Genomic DNA, 22,656 nt, shown 5'->3' with positions numbered 1-22,656 from the left:
ACAACAGTGAGGCCTTGGAACTTATTCAGGTTCAAAAACTGAAAGCTTACCCCCCCTCACATACCTGTGTGTGTTTATGTTGGTATACATTTATATTACTTTAGCTGCATCACATAATACAATTAGCTATTTCTCACAAAGCCCTGAAGAATTCAAAATATCTAACCCTTTTTCTGCAATGCGAATACATTTAATTACTTGCATGCTATAGATTAAGATCGCAGGAAGTGTCATGTCCTACTTTCAGTGCACAAAACAGAAGGATAAAACATTTTCTTGGCAAAATACACTTTTTTAAAAAAAGGATGTGTAAACCAATCCAATGTGAATAGTCTACTCACCCCCGGAAGTGCTTAGAAATCCTTTAATCAAATACAAATTAGCCCTATACTTGAAAAATAAATGTTTCATGAAAATGTATTTAAGACATAGTCCATGAATTCTGTCTTGCACTCAGTATTGCACTATATGAAAGGAAGTGACAGTTACAAATGTGATTTAAGAATATCATGTAATATATTTTACATTTCAAGTTCAAAGGGACTCCATGATCACTGTTTGGACAGCAATTCTTGGCAGTTGTTTTTCCTCTTTAATTTTATATGCCTATACATCACAGGAGAACTGGGTACATGAATTCTTAGAAAATACCCCAATGTCATGTGAAAAAGCATTGGCAGCATGCACAGAAAAACAAAGTACAGTACTTTCAACATCTGAAGGTTCATCTGTGCTCTTAGGCCTTTCAGTCAGTCAAATGTAGTGAGAGAAAATAATATCTCCTAATCTGATGATGAATTGTGGAGTGAGATTTTTACATTAGTGACTGTATTTATACTTTTGGAAGATTAAAGGCAGTTTTCCAAGGTTGTGCAGGCATATTAATTAGTGCTTGTTATGAAGACAAATTGCAGGCAGAAAGAGTGGAATGAAAATGGAGCTAACCTTTATGATGAAATTAATCTTCAGTTTAATGTGGCTTGATCGGATTGAAGGGACTTGGTACTTTTCCTGGTAGATTTCCAATAGACATGAAAGTGGGCTAAAGCACAAAAAGTAGGGCTGAATAAACACTCTGAGTGCTGCTCCAAAGGACCTCCGAAGCCACTGTAATTTCTACAACACTCTTATAAATCTTCCAAGAAATGCAGAGCTCTTGATTTCAGAGCAAAATTTGCAAATGGCTAATTTTAACTTTCAGCCAATGAAAGTTGGCTTTTCACTCAAATTGGTTTCTGGTTTTGGATGCATGGGGGAAAAATCAGCCTGACCGCAATTGTCTAAGATGTGAAACCATGGGAGAAGTCTTTGAGGAAGCTGTCTTTGAGTGTACATTGAGTTTTGAACTAAATTGCATGAATATACTGTTTCCACTAAAATAACCACAGTTTCTGGCATCAGTTTTTCCTACTTGAAATGAAATTTCAATCCTCTTCTCAAATCTAATGAAATCTGATACCATTATAGCAGTTTAAAAATGACCCCTGCTTTTGCATCAATTGCATATAAACAGCATAAGTCAGCATAAAATGCTGTAAAAAGGGAGGTGGACGTGAGATCAGGTACATCAGCAATGTCAAAGGGCAAACCAAAAAAGGTTCACAGTGAAAACACACATATACAAAAATAAATGAGGAAGGGCCAATGTGCGCACCCTTAGATTGGACCTATGTTCCTTCACTCACTTATGATCAAAAGAGTGACTAGCAAGGATAGCAGCCATATTACCAAGGATGGTCCATCAGGCTGGAGCAGGTCAATAAGCTGTTGAGATGGAATGGCATAATGGCTAAGATAATGATCAGATTCAAAGCTCTCTTCAGTCCCAAACTCATTAAGGCAAGTCATTCTTTCTCTAAGCTTCCCCAAATGCAGTCTGAAAATAATAATGTTGGATTACCTTACTGAACTGTTGTGAAGATTGCAGCAATAATGTATTTGAAAAGCTTGAATACTAAAAAGTTAACTGAAAATTAGTTAAATTATATAATTGTTTTAAAATTATTAAACTAGAATTTGGACATGGAGCCTACTTTGCTATTTCTGGGAAATGGTAATTTGATGTTGCCTAAAACTACTTTTCAGAAGAAAAGGCTTAAGGGTTATGGGGTGTTCCTCCATTAGGTACCAGTTTGCTCAACATTGCTGAAAGCTGTTTGTTCTTCCTTCTGTCAAGAAAGAGTAGCTGGCTTTCCCTTTTAGTGGTAAAAACAGATCTGAGATTTTCTTGTTTCACTCATTGATGTCCAAATAACTACTTTTCTTGCCAACTTTCAGTGTCTTGCATTAAATTTTTAACCGACAGTGCCATCCAAAGCAGAGTTATACCCTTCTAAATCCATTAATTTCAATTGGCTAAAAAGGATGTAACTCGGTTTTAGGATTGCACTTTAAATTACCAAAAATGCCTCTGAGGAAAATCTAAATGCTTGCAAGTTAGATTTGAGTTAGGAAGATTTGTTTGAAATCTTTCTCCCATTTGGTTTCCATGTTCTTTTACATAATATAAAAATAGGACTTAATTTAATCTGACAAATGCTGGACAGTGAGAGTTTGAAACTTCACAGTAAAGCAAAGTGGATCAGGACAGAGCATGAAGTAACAGGAAAATGAACAAGGAATTAAACATTAAGCAGAGGACTTGAGTTTCAATGGCTCTCTGAAGATTTACCATTCTTTTTTGTCTATTTTCTGGAATTTATTTTACCCACTGTCCTCCAAAGTATCATATGACATTAATAGCCCCAATGATTGGAGACATAGCTTTTGGTGAAAATGAAATACTGTACAACTAGTTAACATGTGTTTCCATAAAGCTGCTAATCTTGTTCAGTTTGCTTTGAAAGTAATCTGGACCCAGTAAAATACAGGGGTGTTATATCCATTTTTATGGTAAACCAAGCTTCGAAATGCTTGCATTGTTACGTAAGTGATTATAATTTTCCTATTTATATCATATTTCGCTGGCACTTCATTTGAGCTTATAAGGATCTGAGGTCATAAGTAGAATGAAGGTTCTGTTTTTAGTTAACTCTTGCTCATGGATCAACCAACATAAGTTTAATGAAAATGTTGTCATTTTAGTGGCTTGCTAAAACAACCTACATGGGGAATGACTTAAAAGCTGGCCATTTCTTTCCATCAGTGCAGAATTGTTTTGTCAGAGCATTCATCAGAGCAGTCAGCACCAGGTATAAACATTCTGTGCCTAGTTCAGCAGGTTTCCTGCCCTAAAACCCAAGGGCAGCTTCAGCGAGTGGGGCCGTCTGTGGATGGTCTTTATTTGGGCCTGAACAGCTAAGGGATAGCTGTTCACACCTGTCTTCCAGCTGGTCTTAATAATAATAACATTTGCTTGTCATGTGGATTCACTCAAAACTGCTCCCTGAATAGTTTGATATTTGGAAGAAACTGGAAGTAACTATTATTGGCTATGAGATGATACTCAAAACTACTCAAAAGTCTGGCCATATCTTAAAGTGGTAAAAATTGTCTAGATTATAATAAGGCTGGAGTAGATAAAAGCATCATTTCAGCCCATATTATAGTTGGGAGAGTTCTGTATCATATATGTAACTGATACAAAAACTGATGTGCTCTTTAACAGAAATGTTTCTGTCAAATTTCATTAATTCAGTGAGGCGGTGGGGGAGAATAACTGCAGATTCATCCCAAGCATGCAGAAACCACAAAAGAAACCTGAACTTTCAAATCAAACCAGAGTTATAAAAAAATTAGGAACATCCCTTGCTTCTGGGCATTAAGGAAACTGCTGGATCAGGATGCACATGTTTGATGCAATAGAGATTTGGCTCCAGTTAGGTGATAGCTTCAACTTCGTCTTTTCATTTATCTTTTTAAGACAGCAGCAGTGAGCGAACAAGGTAAAACAAAGTATTAGCAGAATAGTTAGAGCCCTGCAAGGAGTAAAAGTTGAGTTGGGGAGCAGTTAAAGTCATGGGTATGCCCAGGGAACAGTGATGAGAAAGCATGCTACTGTGGCCAGGGAATCACTGCTATTTAGGGTGGCTGTTCTTTTGACTTATCTGCAAGCTGTTTTGCTCTTCCTCTTCTGACCAGATACTAAATCCTTTTATGGCATGCATCAATATGGTCTGGAAGAATAAAATATATTAAAAACAACCCAGTCGAACCATTTCACACTTTTGTAATGATGATCCTAACAAATACCATGCCTTTACAACTTGCCATTGGGGTTTATATAAATAAATGATCAATACCCCCCAAAATAGGCCTCATGAAGGTGACTTTATAGAGCTACAAATGTGTCAGGCAGACTTATTAGATGTGAGGGGAATGATTATTTGTACAAAGTGAAATGAACATGTGCAATAATATTGTAAAATGTTTATTAGTCTAGAAAGTGCTGAATTTTCCTAAAATATATCAAGTTCTCAGTTTGCATTTAATGTAGTGTTAGGTATGACAGCATATCCTTCCTAGGCTATTTTCAGGGACTAGCATACTCTTGTAGAGAGTAAATCTTATTTTTAAATGCTTTGTTATCATAATCAACATAAGGTAATGTTACCTGTCTTAGAACCTTTGATGGTGCCTTTTCTTGTGCTCAGCAACTTTGCCAAATTGAGTGGTGTGTTTGGGGGTGGGAAACAGTTATTTTAAGAATATTTGAACAACACTTCCTTCCACTCAATTGTTAATGTAGCATAGGATCTAGCTAAGAGTTTCCAAGGCATTAGCACAAGACAAGCATTTCTCGAGCTATATTTTCCAAATTAATGGTTGAATCTAACCTTTAAACTAGCACTGAGGAAACATTTGATACTGGGAACTGCCGGATCTATTTTCAGTAAGCTTTTATACTTTAAAAAATCAGAGTAAGAAATTCATGGAAATCAACAATACTATATTACTGAAATAGGAATAAAATAAGATTGCTGTGATTTATTTTGATTGTTCATTTCTTGATTTCTGACACTGTACATCTCTCACTGTACATGCTGCCCTGGAAACCATGTATGAGAGTTTACATGGGCCCTGACTTAGGGGAAGTCAATGCTTCTCTGTGTTTCCAGATAGTGCAAGATCCGTGGCAGCTAAGAAGCAGCTTCAGTTGATAAGCAGCAGTACCAATTGAGGAAGCCTGCCCGGAGGAACAGAGAATAAGATTTTGCCTCACTTTATTGACTTCAAGGTAGTGACAGTCCAACCAGGCTGGTTGAATGAAATGACTTTGTGCCAGTGACTGCTGTACTGGGGAGACTCGTAGCACAGCCTCTCTGTATTGACCACCAGGAGAGGCCCTTCTGTTATGAGTATTATGAGGCTGGAGAGCGTTGCCCACCCTGACAACAGGCAAATTTAATTAAAGAATATTACATCACCCACTACATGACCAAGTCATTTTGTTTTCCCCACTGCTATCACTCTCTCAGACCTCATCAGAGAGAATCACACACATGTGCACATGTGCACACACTCACACATACATACACATACACATACACATACACATACACATACACATACACTCCTTCCTTGTATACACCGATGCATCTAATACTGGGCCTCTTCTGTAACAAACTCACACAGACGTTCAATGCACAGGCAAGTAGCGGCCTGGTGGTTTGAGGGGAGGTGTGGTCCTCTGCCTCACATTCTGGTCATTCACTCTGGGAGTAATGACTTGGCTTGCAAGGGCATGGCCCTGCAGTTATGGGCTCACACAGTTTTGCAGGCTGTGGCAAGTGGTGCCCTGGTGTGCTTAGCTTTTGATCTGCAACACTCCCCCACAGTGGGTGCAAGAAGTGTGGGATTCAAAGGTATTGAAAGGGCTAGACGTGACGCCAAAATAGCCCTATAAAGGTTAGGGAGGATAGAACAGGTATATACTAGCTCCATTCTAACCAATGTCTGAATTTGGCTGACCTCTACTGAAGTGATAGGGTCCACCTAGTGGTGTAGGGCAGTAACATTGTTAGATGCCTGGCGGCTGGCTGGCTTAGGCCACCTGTGGGGTACAAAGGCCTAAGCAGAGGCTTGGCCTTGCCGTTTGTAGGATAGAGTTTGGAAAGAGTCAGCAGGCCAGTGAGCACCCTTGGCATATCCCCATTGGTAGGAAATTGGGGTCTGTCAGGAGCGGCTGGCTACTACATGTCCCAGTTGCAAGGACAGACTGCCTAGTGCGGAACCTCTGGACAAGCCAATCCTCCCCCAGGCATCATGGCTTGGTTGGTTGGAGCTTTAAGGGAGGGGAACCACTTTGCCTGGCTGGCCAGGTCCCAGCTATGAGCATGGATGGCTTGCACTTGCATGACCCCAGGGCTTGACCTGTACCACTAGTTAGGCCCTCGCCGTGTTACAGTTTATGTTGTTGTCAAATAAAAGTGGTCCATTAGTATCCAAGCCTTGTGTCTGCCTCTTTATTCTGACTTGGGTGGTGGTGGTGGAATCAGCAGTTCCCTCATACAGGCTCTAGACCTTCTCTTGCCTGCTGTAGGTCATACTGACTGAGAGGATGGGGCTCTTACAGTTGGTAATATAGAAGCAACTGTCCATGCCTCCTAGGCTTTAAATTCTAAACTTACAATAAAAATAAAGTGTTTACGAGAAAATAGCATGGATTACACAAGGGCTTTCATTAGGCAGCAATTATTGATGCAGACATATATGATAGGAAGAGACAATTCAGTGGCGGAATAGGTGCTTTGTAGGTTCCATGCTCACATAGGCTTCCCAGTTGCCTGCCGGCAATCTTCCAAGGGTTTTCCCTGTTGCTCGCCTATCACTGGTGATCAGAGGGAGGTAGCAAGCCCCCTTCAGATCAACCACCACCAGCAGGCAACCCAGGAAAGCGTGCACTGGGCATGGGTGTGGTGGGTGTGATGATGTCACTTCCTGAAGTGATGTTGTTGTGCTGGCCGCAGGTGTGCTCCTGCACTTCACTGGTGCCAATTTTGGCTCCAAATGGACTGAATTTGCCCAAAGCAAAGTGCAGGAGAACACCCATGGCTAGCATGATGACATCACTTCCTGGAAGCAACATCCACGGAACACGAGGTACATGGACACCCCCCTCAGAGGGTACAGGTACCAGGCAACTCTGTGCTCACATCTCCAGTTGAAAAAGGAATCTTGAGTAGCAAAGCCAGCAAAACTCTCTTATTAACTCTGGAGGGCAGCTGTCAGTCAAAGCAGATAGTACAGGGCCAGATAGACAAAGATCTAGCTCAATCTAAATCTATAAATTATATTATTAAAACCAAGAGGATGTACCTGATTTCTTTGTAGTAATCTTGTCAAAGTTAAATGACCTACCTCTGAGTAAGTGAAAAATTGCAGCCATTTTTAAATTCTTTTTTAAAAAAACTTGCTGATATGTCTCACTCAGAAAAATGCTAACATTAAATAAATACAGGAAATATAAGAGCTTAATTAACTTATAGCTTAAATTTAGTCTTTTGCCTCAGATATCCAGTTCAATTATCCCACACTTACACACCCCTTTGATAGTGTCATTAGTTTCTTGGCTGAAGGAGCCAGATTTTCTGCTGCTATTTTGCATACGAAAATTCCAGTAGGGTTGCCAGCCTCCAGATGGGCCCTGAAGATCTCCTGGAATTCCAACTGATCTCCAGACCAAAAGATCAATTCACTTGGAGACAAAGGCTGCTTTGGAAGGTGAACTGTATCGCAATATACCACGCTGGGGTTCCTCTCTTCTCCCAAAAACTGCCATTTACAGGCTCCACCCCCCAAATCTCCAGGAATTTCCCTACTAGGAGTTGGTCACCTAAATCCCAGCTCTTGGCACTTTACTCAGAGAAGACTGTGGTGCAGGTATGAAAGGAACTAGTTATGTGCTCAGAAGGCATTTATTCTACTGTGAAAGAGACACCCACATCAGATCGTTCCCCACCTTCAAAGATAAGAAGCATAGCAAGTTCTAATGAAGTCCTGATAATTAAACCTTTATTTTGGTGTTTGTTTCCTAAAAGATGCAATATTGGCAGCAAGATCTATGTGAGGCAGAAGTCTGTCATAAAGATCTTATCCTCCCTTAATCCACCCCATCTTCTTTACTGAAACTAAAACTGGTTTTCAAATGATACCTCATTATTCTAAAAACATATTCATTCTAAATGTTTAGCAGACCCAGCCCTGAGGGTCCTAATGGGATGTTTCCTATGGACTTCAGTGGGGTCTGGACTAATCTCACAGACCACCCTTTCTAGGAATAGAATGTACTTAAATTCCTGGTGGACCAACTAAGCAGCAGCATTAAAAACGGAAACTCAACACTAAGAGATTAACAACCCTTCCTTTGGACTCTCCTTCCCTCTTGAGGCCTACCCGGGCTTTCCATTGCTGTTGAAATGCTCAACTTTTATGCTCCAGCTCGGAAAGAAACCAAAGATACTCTCATTCTTTTTCTGGAGTGTGCTAAGACAGCCCTGCCTGAAAAGACTGTTTAATGCATTGTTACAAACCCTCACAGCTTCTTTCAGACAAGCTCCTTTGAGATAGTGTAGTGAAAACAGTCTGCCCTTTGCTTTCTGCTGGGAGATTCAAGAATTAAGAAAAAATAAGAACAACCAAGTAGTAAAAAGAAAGAAAGAACTTCTGTATCTTCAATTCACAAATAAAACAGCTCCTGGCATCCAAACTGTCTGTATGGGATTTTGTCCTATTCATTCATGCCAACTCTCGAGACAAAATGCTGGGAATTGGCAGCACAAAACTGCTTGTGCACATCAGGCCTATTGAAAACTTTCCACAGCAAATGAAGACATGACACTGGGAAGACTTCCATTGTCTTCTGTGGGCTATGTTCAGTGCCATGAAAGGAATAAAAAGTGCAACTAAAGTACTCTCTCTCTGTAGAAATGAAATGCAAACTTAGATATGTGGGCATGTTGAACCTGAGGAACAATTCAGGGAGGAGTAAAGTGCAGCTTCTACATTCTTTTCAGAATGTGTGAAGACATACTGTTGAACACAAGAAGCTGCCATATACTGAGTCAAAACTATCAATCCCTATGGCCCACACATCACATATACACATGGCCAATGCAAAGAAACAATGATGAGGGTATTTGAATTTCTGGGGCAATGCCATGCTATTTACATGTTTATGTATTTACATTTTAACATACATTCTATTCATGCTAAGCTTGTGATGAATGATTGTGTGTTAGTGTCTAATGAAACAATTTCAGCTCGTCTCTGAATATGCTATCACCTCACTGCTCAACCCACCGTCAGGAAATGTAGCAACCCAGTTAAATGTGGATAAATGGGAAACAGTTATCATCTGGGTACATGAGGTACAACCTAGGGGAAAAACAGCATTCCTAAATGCTAAACTCACAGCCGTCATTAAACATGCCTACTTTGTTCTGTACTATGCTTATGACAAAGAAAAAAAATACCAAACTGAATCTAATCCAGCAATGTTACATCACCTTCAGTGGTTGTGTGAATTTGTCCCCTAAGTTAATCGTAGTCAGCCAGTACTGTTCTTCTGGACTTTTAAGCCCATCTTGAAAAACAGAGTTAAGAAGAACCATGGTCACAAAGCTGGAGGGGGGGGTGCACCTAAAGGCAGATGGGATTAATATAAATGTTTTCATGGTGTTTTTACATCCAAACAGGCCAATATTCATTCCTGAAGCATAAAAAGCATTATCTACTATCATGATTTTTGATAACTGGTTAAGCTGCTGTGTAGTAAAGTAACAGCTATATTTAAAGAAAGATCCAAGCTGGTCTGGGTTCCTCTTGGATATAATTAAAGACAGAATGAAATGCTGGGATATTTGGGTGCCCTGGTTAGAAACATAGCTCAAGGAGGTGTTTGGAATGAAGGAAACGGTGGTGCTTCTTCAATTTCCCATGAATATCATATGCACAGCTCGCAGCACATGTTGTGTTGAATCGCCACATTCTTTAGCAGTGGGTGCAGATGTGGGCTTGATCTGAGAGATCAGGGTCTTAGGGGTCAACCAGGACTAAATTGGGGGCAGATGATTTCAAAGATTCAGTTTGTTTTTAGAAACAAAGAAGACACTTAAAACATTTCTATTATGTATTCAACGAAGAAAAAGCACACAAATCGATTTAGCTTTCTTCAGGACAATTGATAATGTCTTCAGGATAATGACTGGGTTTTTCTAAATGACTTAGGCAGGATTCTAGATCACATATGTTCTTGTTGTAAGAGATGTTCTCTGAAATTATTTCATGCATTTATTTAATGTTTTAATGTTTCCATTGGTGTCAGACTCAGCTTTCTTGACTTTCTTAGTGCTAAATGAACTAAGATTTTTCTATTGTAAACACAAATAACAACAACAACAACATTCGATGTATATACTGCCCTTCAGGATGACTTTACACCCACTCAGAGCGGTTTACAAAGTATGTCATTCTTATCCCCACAACAAAACACCCTGTGAGGTGAGTGGGGCTGAGAGAGCTAGAAGCTGTGACTGACCCAAGGTCACCCAGCTGGCTTCAAGTGGAGGAGTGAGGAATCAAACCTGGTTCTCCAGATTAGAGTCCCGCACTCTTAACCACTACACCAAACGGGCTATATGCAGTCACATTACCTGATATATTTGTGGTGCTAAATAATATGGCCCTCCCAGCCAGCAGCCTCCACTGATAAGGCCGTGGGCCACTCTTTGCCTCCCTGGAAGGAGAAGGAGACAGTGCATTTCCATGACATCCAGGTCTCAGACCGGGGGGGGGGCAGAGACAGGCGCCTTATAAAGCAGCTTTGCCCAGCTGGTTGGCAGTTGCTCCGCATGCTTGGCCCACCCACCTCACCCTGTAGCAGTGCAAGATTAGCCGGCTGCTGTTGACAGAGCCAGATAGGAATTTTTCTCTCTCTTTTCCCTAATTGGCATGGGGAAGAGGTGGTTTTTCACCTGCCTTGAGGTAATTGACAAGGTGAGCCACCTTAGGATGGTCACTGGCAGGATAGAATTTGGGGATAGGGAGCAGGCTGGTGAGCACCCTTGGTGCTTCCCCATTGGTGGGGAAATGGAGTCTGCCAGGTGCGGCTGCTACTGCTTGTGACGGCTGCCAGCTGCATGGGCAGACTGCATAGGGGAACCTCGCATGCAAGTCCTTCTCTCACTGCTGCACAGCTGAGGCCTTAGGTGCTTGAAAGGGGGGACCCAGATTTACCTGGCTGACTAGGTCACAGCTATACACATGGATGGCTTGCACCCGGGGCAGCAGGGCTCGCCCAGATAGGTCAAAGCAGAGGTCCTGGGGTGACCCCAGAGCTTCACCTGTACTGCTAGTTGGCCCTTGCTGTATTGATGGTTATGTTTAATAAAGTGGCCCTTTAGTTTCAAGCCTTGTGTCTGTCTCATTATTCTGACTAGGTTGGCAAAGGTGCATTTGCACTGCTTCCCTGGTCCATCAAGGTGAAATATATGCCCAGAAGGAGATTTCATATGTGTATCCCTAACCGGAAAAAGAAACCACAAAAACAAATGGATGTGACACAATCTCCACCTGCCAGATCTTACAACTGGAACTGCATATACAGAAGCCTTTAAAAATTATAAGCTCTGTTAAACAGTTGGTTGGGTGGGAAAGCAGGGGGCTGGATTACATCTCCCCATGCCCTCTTCCCTGCTGAACAGGCGATTCACACATATAAACACAGGTAGGGTTACCAACTCTGGGTTGGGAAAGTCCTGGAGATTTGGAGGTTTGGAGGTTGGTGAAGGCAGGGTTTAGGGGAAGGAAAGGACCTCAGCAGGATTTAATGCCATGGAGTCCACCCTCCAAAGCAGCCATTTTCTCCAGGAGAACTGAGATAGGTTGCAGTTCTGAGAGATCTCCAGGCCCCACCTGGAGGCTGGCAACAGAGACAGCCCAAGGATTTTTGGTACTCTAGGCAACTGACTTTGCCCTTCTCCCCCATGTGCAGCAGGAAAGCTACCCTCACTCAAACCGCCCTCACAGGGACTGGGGCTTGCCACTGCTCCCATGCTACCTCATACAGGTGCTGGCTGGAGCCTGCTGCTGCAGCACAGAACTTCCCTCACTCCCAGATATCAGTCTGATGATGAGGGAAGGCCCTGCCTGCTGCCTGGGTGTATCCACATGGCTTACTGCTGTGCAGCACATGTTGCGGGCAGATTGCTGATGCACCATGAAATGTGATACCACCACCGCTCCATGCCAATCCCAGGCCAGTAATGGAGGAAGGTTTTGGCCACTGTCTGAGTGCACCCACATGGTTTGGTGCATGCAGCCAGCCCACCTCAGAACCTTTTAGTGCCCCTCCACCTCCAGAACCCGAGGCAATTCCTAATGGATGGCTGGTTCTGCACACACACTAGGGTTGACAGGCCATAGCTGACAATCTCTGGGAGCAATCAGAGGGTGGGCTGATTCAATAGTATTTTTCAAATTCTAGAGTATCCATGACACCATAACCAGTTTTTACTGGATGTGGTGTCAGTGCTCTGATACAATGCCAATGTGTGCTCTAACCATGCCCCCCTATTTCCTCCTGTCAGTGCTTCAGCTGCTGACAGGCAAAACTACAGGTTGCCAAGCTGACAACCCTAACACACACATAAGGAAGTTTTAACTTTGTAAGTACCACAAATCTGAATTGATTGACAACCAACCAGAAAAGTTGTTTCACAAGCACATTTTACCCTTCTTGTACTTTGTACTGCATGTGTGATTTTCGTTCTGCAAATTGAAACGGGTTTAAAATTTTGTGCTTTCCCCAAAGAATCATGAGTGTTGTACTTGTGTGAAGCTGCATTGTGAGAACTCCTTAGTTCATTCTATGACAGCCAATGTCATAAGGAAATTTAAACTTCCAAAAGTGACACTAAAAATGTGACTGTTATAGAAGTTTTGTTTTGATTTTCTCAATACATATATTGGTCTCAAATACACTATATTCATGGAGCACAAATAAACTGTCAGTTTTACCAATAACCCCATGTTGCAAAACAAGCCATGTAAATTAGTTATACTTTGTTTCATGTCTGTACTCAGTTTATGCTCATTTTTCAAATTTTCTGCTACAGTACCCTATTGTATTGCTTTCAGTGAATAGCCTGTTGTTCATTATTGTACTTTTCTCGGTGAATGTCCTAGCTGTTGCTTATTTTGTATTTTCACTTGTGCTGTGTAATCCACTTTGACTCTCAGTGAGAAAGATGGACTATAAACAATCAAACAAACACCCCCTCCCCAATTTTGGTATGTATCTGAGAATAGCACCATTCTCAGTGTATAATGATTTCAAGATTCTCAGATATAATATTCTGGAAGCAGCTGGGAAAGATGCTGGCTCCCAGATAGCTCTAATGTGCAGCCTCTTTCAACCCAGATTTAAAGGAATCCTTACTTACAGTTAGAGCCAGTGAACGAGACATGGTTCAATCAGAAGCAAGATACATCTTTATTGGTCCAGATTTATTCATAGACTAGCGGTAAATTCATAATAGCTGTTGCATCCTTGCTTGAGGGGGTAAGATGCCGAACAAAGGGAGGAAGAGGATCATCAACTTTTAACACCTTCACAGGAAGCCTACAATAAACTTCTATATTGGAGGGGGGACTACAATTCCCATGAGTACCAATTGTTAAAGGGACAGCTTATAGTTCTGACTACACAGATACTGAGGCTTTCTAAGCTGTGGTTACAGTACACTCCCCACCTGGGATCCTGTGGATTCCACCCCAACATGCAAGCTAGTGGAGTATCCTAACAAGTCTAAGCATATAAGTCATGCTACACTATTCTCATCACTAGGCAAATATAAGCTAAGAATAAGTGACAGTACGCTGCGCTATATTCATAATTAGGGCTAAATATAACATATAAGCAACACAATGGCATGCAAAGCTTGAACTTCAGCCTTCAAGATCAGTCTTCCGTACAAGCAGGACCACTTCGGTGACTGGTCTGGTGAAAATCTTTGGGCTGTCGTGTCTGGCTACATGAACGTCAATCTTGCGGACCAACCCATCCGCACTGGGTAGAACTCGATCTATAAGCCCCATGGGCCACGAGTTCCTAGGAGCCTCCTTGTCTTTCAGGAGGACGACATCACCTTCTCGTAGGTTGGGCTCAGACTTCTCCCACTTGCGTCGGCATTGCAGAGTTGGGAGGTACTCTTGTTTCCATCGCTTCCAGAAGGTGTTAGCGAGGAGTTGAACTTGCCTCCATTGCTGCTTGAACATATCCTTAGAGATGAAGTCTCCTTGAGGTGCAGGCCAGGTGCCTGTCTTCTGTTTCAGCAAGGTGGCTGGTGTTAAAATGGTAGGGTTCTCAGGATCAGAGGATACTGGAACTAAAGGTCTGGAATTGATGATAGCGGACACCTCTGCCAGGAGGGTAGCCAAGGTCTCATGAGTGAGAGAAGGTTTTCCTGCTAGCATAGAGTCCAATATTCTCTGCGCAATGCCAATCATGCATTCCCACACTCCTCCCATATGAGAGGCGTGGGGTGGACTGAAGATCCATTTACAGTTTTGGTCATTCAGGTAGCTGCTGAGGGTTGGATCAAGATCTGTGCTTCCATTGATTCCCAGCTCCTTGCAGGCGCTGACAAAGTTCGTGCCACGGTCAGACCTCAGTAGCTTGACAAGTCCCCGTATGGCAAGGAATCTTCTGAGGGCATTTATGAAGCTGGAAGCATCCATGGACTCAATCACTTCAATATGTATGGCTCGGATGCTCAGACATGTGAATAGCACTGCCCATCTCTTGCTGTTGGCTTGTCCTCCCCTGGTCTTGCATGTCACTATATTCCAGGGGCCAAATACATCAAGTCCAACATTAGTGAAAGGGGGCTCAGTGCTGAGTCGATCTAGTGGCAGGTCAGCCATCTTCTGCTGCTGATGGGGACCTTTGAGGTTCCGGCATTGTATGCAGGTCTGTAGGACTGCAGCGAGGCATCTTTTCGCTCCCACAATCCATAGGCCCGCTGCTCTGATGGCTCCTTCTGTGAAGTGACGTCCTTGATGATGAACCCGCTCGTGGTGGTGGTGCACCAAGAGGACAGTCACGTGATGTCGAGCTGGAAGGATGATAGGGTTCGCTACTGTTGAGCCTACATCAGCTGCCTTCAGATGCCCTCCTACCCGAAGTAAGCCATCATCATCGAGGTAGGGGTTCAGCTTAAGTAGTGGACTGTTCTTGGGTATAGGCAACCCTTTCTTGGTGTTTTCGAGTTCTTCTACATAGAACTCGTGTTGTACTCTCTGGAAAATCAGGAGCTCTGCCCTGCGTCATACTTCTGACGAGGTTGGCTCTGTATTCCGGTGGCGAGCAAAGTGGATGAGGCATGCCATCCCTAAAACAAGTGGCTTCCATTTGGAGAATCGTTCGAATCTCTTTGCTTTTAGATGGCGGTCGGTCTCAACTCCCACTTTCATGCAGGTGACTTGAGGCCGAACTTCCTTGTCCTGGTCTGGGTCTAGGAGCTCGTAGTGTTCCTCCTCGTGCTGTACTGGATTGACCGAACGCAGGAGGAAGTCAGGTCCTTTCAGCCAGGAGGACTCAGCCAGCTGTGAGGCAGGGATAGACCGTGTTGCGTGGTCTGCCAGATTCTGATCCCTAGGGACATGTCACCACTGGCTAGGGCATGTGGATCGTTGAATACGCTCTACTCGGTTGCTGACATACACATAGAACCGACGACTTTGATTGTGTATGTATCCAAGCACTACTTTGCTGTCTGTGTAAAAGGTAGTGGCATCAAAGGTAAGGTCCATCTCTCTCTCTATTATCTCTGCAAGCTCCACAGCAAGCACAGCACCGCATAGTTCCAGACGTGGGATGGTGTGTCCCTGTAGCGGGGCTAACTTAGCTTTCCCCAGGATGAAGCCCACGTGGACTTGGTTCTCCCCGCCAACGACCTGCAGATATGCTACGGCTGTAATCGCTTTCGTGGACACATCTGAGAAGATGTGTAGCTCTCTGCGGGAGGCGGCAGCGGCAGGTGAGACTGGTACATAGGTTTGTGGGATCTGGATGTCTTGCAGGCAGATGAGCGAACCTCTCCAAGCCTCCCATTCCTTTCTTTGGTTGGGGGGAAGAGGCTCATCCCAGTCTTTGGTACCTAAGGAGAGAGTGCGTAGGAGGTGTTTTCCTTGGATGGTCACTGGTGCAGCAAACCCCAAGGGATCAAACAAGCTGTTCACTGCTGACAGGACTCCTCATCGTGTGAACTGTTTCTCTTGGGCTGGTGCTCGGAAGATGAAGGCGTCCTTCTTCAGGTCCCAACTCAATCCAAGGCTGCGTTGGAGGAGGAGGGTGTCACTACCCAAGTCTAGGTCCTGTAGTCCTTTGGCATGGTCTTCTGGAGAAAATGCTTCCAGCACCTTCATGCTGTTGGACACAATTTTGTGCAGCCTAAGATTAGCTGCAGCCAGCATTTGTTGTGTTCTCTTTAGCAGGTCCACGGCTTCTTCTGGAGTGGGTAAGGACTTCAGTCCATCATCCACATAGAAGTCCCGTTCCACGAATTGCCTTGCGTCCAGGCCATACTTTCCTTCTCCTATGCGTGCAGTTTGATGCAACCCATAGTTGGCAATTGCTGGGGACGGTCCATTGCCGAACACGTGGACTCGCATGTGATACTTGGTAATCTTCTGGCTATGTTTCTCATCACTGAACCATAAGAAGCGCAGGTAGTTGGGGTGACCATCTCTGATGAGGAAGGAATAGAACATCTGCTGGATGTCCGCCATGATGGCTATGGCTTCCTTCCTAAAGCGGATGAGTACACCAAGTAGGCTGTTGGTCAGGTCCGGTCCAGTTAGGAGGGCCTTGTTCAACGAGAATCCTTGAAATTGGGCTCTGGAATCGAAGACCACTCTGATCTGGCTGGGCTTTTGGGGATGGTATACTCCGAAGAATGGCAGGTACTAGCATTCCTCTCCCTCTTGCAGTGGAGGTGCAAGTTCTGCATGCTTATTTTGCAGCATCTTTTCCATAAATTCCATGAAGTGGGCCTTCATCTCAGGCTTCCTTGCCAGGATTCTGCGCAAGGTGTTGAGTCAAGATAGGGCTTGTTCGCAGTTGTTGGGCAATCTCTGTCTAGGTGTGCGGAAAGGGAGTGGAGCAATCCAACTGTCAGATCTGTGGCTAAATAATAGTTGTATCCAGACTACCTTCTGCAATCAGACAAGAGTCCGTTGTTTTCAAAAGATTTACTGAAAAAAGCAACCATTATAGTCCACTGGCCCAGATGCAATATCTGGACTGGTACACGTGTATTGTTACGAATGAGAGGCAAAGAATACAGTACAAAGTATCAAGACTCAGTAGGCCCAGCCTCCCCCCATAGTTCTCAAAACAACCCCTTTGAAGCTGAGAAAGTGAAAGTTTCCCAGGACTAGAAAAGCTGTAGTCAAAACATTCCTCCTCTGAGAGATAGCTGCTAGGGAACATCTTGGCACCTGTGAAGAAAGCACTCAGAACACTGAAAGAATTAAAATGGAGTCTCTTTGGTTACAACATATAGAGAAGCATTCTGAACCTGACACCAACTTCCAGAGTCATCTTGCTGAAGTTCCTTTTCCATTAGTTGTAGGAATTGCTTGTCTTCCATAGATGGGGTGAGCATGTTATCATCTTTGGTTGTTCGGAACACTGTAGTTCCAAGGCCATAGTCCTCTTCGGTTAGTGTGAAGTGTTCTGGACATGGCTTCAAGTGTGAGGCTCGTCCATTATCCATAATGGTTGTGGTGAAGATGCTCATCTGGTTTGGCATCTGTAAGTGATCTACACACACATTCCCCACTATGACCCATCCTAGGTCGTACCTCTGGGCATGTGGGGTGCCAGGAGGTCCAACAATCACCTCGTGGCAAACTAGCAGATTGGTGGCATCTATCCCTAGCAGAAGCAAGATCTGTGCATCTGGATCCAGGGCAGGAAGGTGATCTGCTATTTTTTTTATTAAAGGTTATCAAGCACATAGTCCAATTCAAGTCTTACTTTTACATTCACATAACAATAACTTATTTACAAGTTTACTATTAACATTTAAAGTTTCTTTTTCTTTAAATGGCTTTCCTCATATAGATCCATGAAAGTTTTGTTGTTCTTCAATTGCTTATATTTCTATTAATGACTGGTAGATTGTGTTTGTAGATTGTATGTTGGTTGTTGTAATGTAGTCAAGAAATGGCTTCCACTTACTGTAAAATTCTGTTGTCTTTTCTTTTTCTGAGGATTTTTGAATTCTTTCTGTAATTTTTTCCATAATCATTTGGTCCCACACCTTACTAAGCCATTGGTCTATATTTGGTGCTGCATTAGCATTCCATTTTATTGTGATTATTGTTTTTGCTGCTACAAATAAACTACATGAGTTCTTTTCTAATTTGTGGAACTTTATTGTCTTGCCATAAGTCTAGAAATATTATTGTTGGTTGCAGTTGTATTGAATAGGTAGTTATTTTATGTATGATCTCTATTACTTCTTCTCAAAAGGCCATTATTTTCGGACATGTCCACCAACAATGGCTAAAGGTGATCTGCTATTGATTGTAGGTGAGGATGATGGAGCGCTACGTCTGGTGTTGGAATCTGGTCACGATCATCTGGTATGGCATCACATTCCAACAGTGGAGGTAGAGAGAACTGGATACTGCCGTCGAGAGATTCAATTTGGAACCTGGCGGCTCTCCTCCCCGCCGTGCACTGGACCCCAGCACACGTTCTGAGGGTGTATGGCAGTTCATCCCATGATATGTTGAAGAGCTCAAAGAATGTTGGGTCAACCAGGGACCTGGTACTGTGGCTATCTAGGATGACGTACATTGATGGCTTGTTTGGGTTGGCCAGCAGGAAAGACTTTAGCGAGACATATCTGATGGCAGGACCGGTTGTTGCTCCCAACACCGCACACTTGAGTGCAGTGGGCCGAAACAGGCTTCTCCCCTTGGGAGGCAGGGTCGTCAGGCACAACTGGCTGTGTTGGCGTAGCATCCGTGTGCATGGCAGTTGAATGTGTATCACTGCTGCACTCGTGGCATTTTATATGGGTCTTGCAATCAGTTGATGCATGTTCTCGAGATTGGCAACAACGGGAACACATCTTGAGCTCTGAAATCATGAACTTCCTCACTGTCAGTGGCAGCTTTCTGAAAAGTGGGCACCTATTTGCAGAGTGTCCATCCATGTGGAGTGGACAGAGATACGTAGGTCGTGCCGTTGACTTTGAAGGTTTACTTATGGTGGCTTCAGAAGGTGTCGTGGAGACCCCTGTTTTTAGCACCGAAGCAGTTGTCTTGGCTCTGGAGTCCTGTGGAGGCTTGTGCCTGGTATCCTGTGAAGATGTCCCGAGAATGAGTCTTCTCATCACGAGGCTCATTGGGATGCGCGTAATATCCGCATTGGGAATCATTACGTGTCTCTGCCAGCAAGGCGATGAAACTCACAAGGTTTGCAGCTAGAAGTGTGAGTTCTTCATTTGCATGTAGTCCCATGTCTTTAGTAGCATTACGGAACTTCGATTTCCAAAGTAAGTAGTTCTCTGGGCGGTCTGAAAACTTCTGCATGCCTCTTTCAGTGAGGTCCCGCTTTGTCCATTGAGGCGCATACACAGGCATAAGAACAGGAGCAGTGGGCTGTGAGGCTGGGCTGCCAGGAGCAGATGGCTGAGGCAACGGGGGTGCAGCAATGGCGGCTGGGGGCCAGAGCAGAACGCCTGAATCTAGGGTGTGCGGAGGCTCCACAAGCACAGGCAAGATCTGGGCTGGCATGGAAGGCATAGGCTGGGTAGGCTCAGCTGGTTTGAACTCCAGAGCTGTGGGGTCAAGCACTAGTGTGGCGAGGCCTTTTGTGAAGGTGCTTTGTTCTTCTACATAGGGCAGTACCCGTAGAGTTGGATCCAGCTCCTCCAGCTGTGGTAGGCTGTGATCTGAATCCAAATCCCGGAAGCCGTCCTCTAGGGTCTTTGCCTTGGTGCGTAACTCTGCTGCTTCTGCTTCTGCTTCCTTTCGGAGTGTCCGTAGCTGAGCTTTCCTGTTGGCAGCTTCTTTCATCAGTTCTTCTTCCTTCTTGGCAAATTCAGCCCTCTTGGTTGCTGCAGCAGCTTCTGCCTTTGCTTTGGCCACCTCCAAGTCAAGCAAGGAGGTATTAGAATGACGAGAACAGCTACTGCGTTTTGAGGCTGATTTACTGTGCTTGGACGATGAAGTTGTGGAGGACGGATGGCTGGACTTGCCTGAAGAACCAGCTTTAGAACGTGGTTCACCACTGGTAGAATCAAGAAGTTTCGCAGTCTCTTCCTTGATGCGCCTATCCAAATTGCACACAGCGTCATCAACAAGCTTTTCCTGTGCGTCATTCACCTCTTGAAGGTGTCGCTGTTCAGCCAATGCTTCATCCGTGTCCAGCTGATCCAAGATGCTACGCACGCATTCCATATGAGCCTTCCAGTGCACAAACTCGCTAGCCAGAAGTCTTCCCAAATCATGCAGATCGTCCATATCAGCCGCCTTATCCAGTTTGTCCAGATACTCTTGTATCCGTATCCAATGTTTTTCAGACTCCTTGAGCCTTTCTGCTTTCTTGGTGGATAACGAATCTCGCATCTTGCGAGTCAGTGTTCTTTTCCGTGGTGAACGTTTGGACTCAGCTTCATCATTGCCATTGGAGGGAGTAGTGGGTGTGCTGGTAGGATCAGTGATGTCCTCTTCACCTGCCGGATTTCCCACAGGAGTTTCCATTGCGGCAAAAAAATTTTTTTGAAGCTGCAGTACTACTTCAGACCACTAGGGTGGCGCTGTTGCGGTGGCACTGTTGTGGTAGTGCAAGCATGTGACTTCTGTATAGCTTAGAACAGAATTGTTGGCTGCACTTCCGAGGTTGGCCACTGGGGGTGCAGTGAGTGAGTTGTATTCAGTTGTAGTTGCTTGAAGTGACCACTAGGGGTGTGGGTGTGCTCCTTAGCCGTGCCTACTCTTCTTATAGTGAATGCCTTGCAGGTTCCCCTTGGCACCTTTGCAATTCAGGGTTCTGTGTTGAGGAGCTGTTTGCGCACAGCAACTTTTCCCAGCTTAGGGCTGGGTTCTGGAGATGCTTTTCAAATGCGTGTGCTCTTCAGAGTTTGAATCCCTTTGTGTGCTCAGCAGATGGGGTTGTGGAGAAAGCGTGAGTTACAAGAGTAGGCTGGCATGAAGCACAGCTTAGAGCAATACGTTAGCAGTTAAAGGAGTTTTGCAATTCAAAGGCATGAGGTACTTTTGAAGCAGAGTGAGGGAGCTGATCCATACCGGAGCTCTCCTCCACTTTAAGTTAAGAAACATTTAACTCAGAAACAACAGGCTTGTAAGGCATGAAACATTTTCTTTGCAATAAGGCATGCAAACTTTCTTATTTAACTTGCATAGAATCTCCTTCTCCAGCTAGCAGAGGTGAGCTCGCAGGCTGATCAGTCGAATTATCAACTGAAAGGCTCCAGTAGAAGCATTTACAGGACAAAGGAGAAGCCTTGAAGCCTTATGCAGCCAGGAGGAGAGAGAGCTAAGTTTTTGCTGTCTTTCCCGTCTTCATGCAGACATGCACACAAGTAATTTTTGATCTTTGCAGGAGCAAAACATTTGAAGCTATGAATTCACTATTGTGATCTTCAAAGGAGCAAGATGAGCCATTTCATGAATTTACTATTCTGGAAGCAGCTGGGAAAGATGCTGACTTCCAGATAGCTCTAATGCGCAGCCTCTTTCAACCCAGATTTAAAGGAATCCTTACTTACAGTTAAAGCCAGTGAACGAGACATGGTTCAATCAGAAGCAAGATACATCTTTATTGGTCCAGATTTATTCGTAGACTAGTGGTGAATTCATAATAGCTGTTGCATCCTTGCTTGAGGGGGTAAGATGCCGAACAAAGGGAGGAAGAGGACTATCAACTTTTAACACCTTCACAGGAAGCCTACAATAAACTTCTATATTGGAGGGGGGACTACAATTCCCATGAGTACCAATTGTTAAAGGGACAGCACATAGTTCTGACTACACAGATACTGAGGCTTTCTAAGCTGTGGTTACAGTACATATAACCTCAAATAAATTCACTCTATTTCTTTCAGACTCTTTAACTACCCAGACCAAACTAACTATTAGTCAGAAAAATGAATTCTGATGCTAAAACCATGATCTGATGGGTGTCTATGTATTCACGGTCTGAAGGATCTCCTATGTTTGTCCAAGGCATCTAAGGGTACTACTGGTACTGTGAACATCACTATAGGCAAGTTCAACCTGTCTATGGGCCAAGCCTTGCATATGCTCATATTACTGCAGTTGGCCTTGAGCAGCTACTGAATGGGTTGTAGTGGAGGGATGCCTGCCAAGTGGGTGATGGTGGCAGCAGGGAGGTATGGGAGCCTTATGGGCATTACTGCTGTTGGTAGCTGAGGAGGGAGGTCCGGGGGGGCTAGCGAGCATTATTGAGTGGCAGTGTGAGGGGTTTGCTAAAGGGCCTGCTGCTGTTCATTCCTTAAGTGTGCTGTGCTGCTCTATGCTACTTGTGAGGAGTGGCCCAGTGAACAACATTGGGCCTCTTGTGTGCAGCCCATGGAGGGGTTGACTTCCTGCTTCCAACCAACGGCCAGAGAGTGAGTTCAATTGGCAGGTGTCCCGACTCTCTACCACTGT

Source organism: Eublepharis macularius, chromosome 5 (genome assembly GCF_028583425.1).
Source record: "Eublepharis macularius isolate TG4126 chromosome 5, MPM_Emac_v1.0, whole genome shotgun sequence".
Lineage (NCBI taxonomy): Eukaryota > Metazoa > Chordata > Lepidosauria > Squamata > Eublepharidae > Eublepharis > Eublepharis macularius.
The sequence above is the reverse complement of the archived record's forward strand: the minus strand, read 5'-3'. Positions refer to the sequence as shown.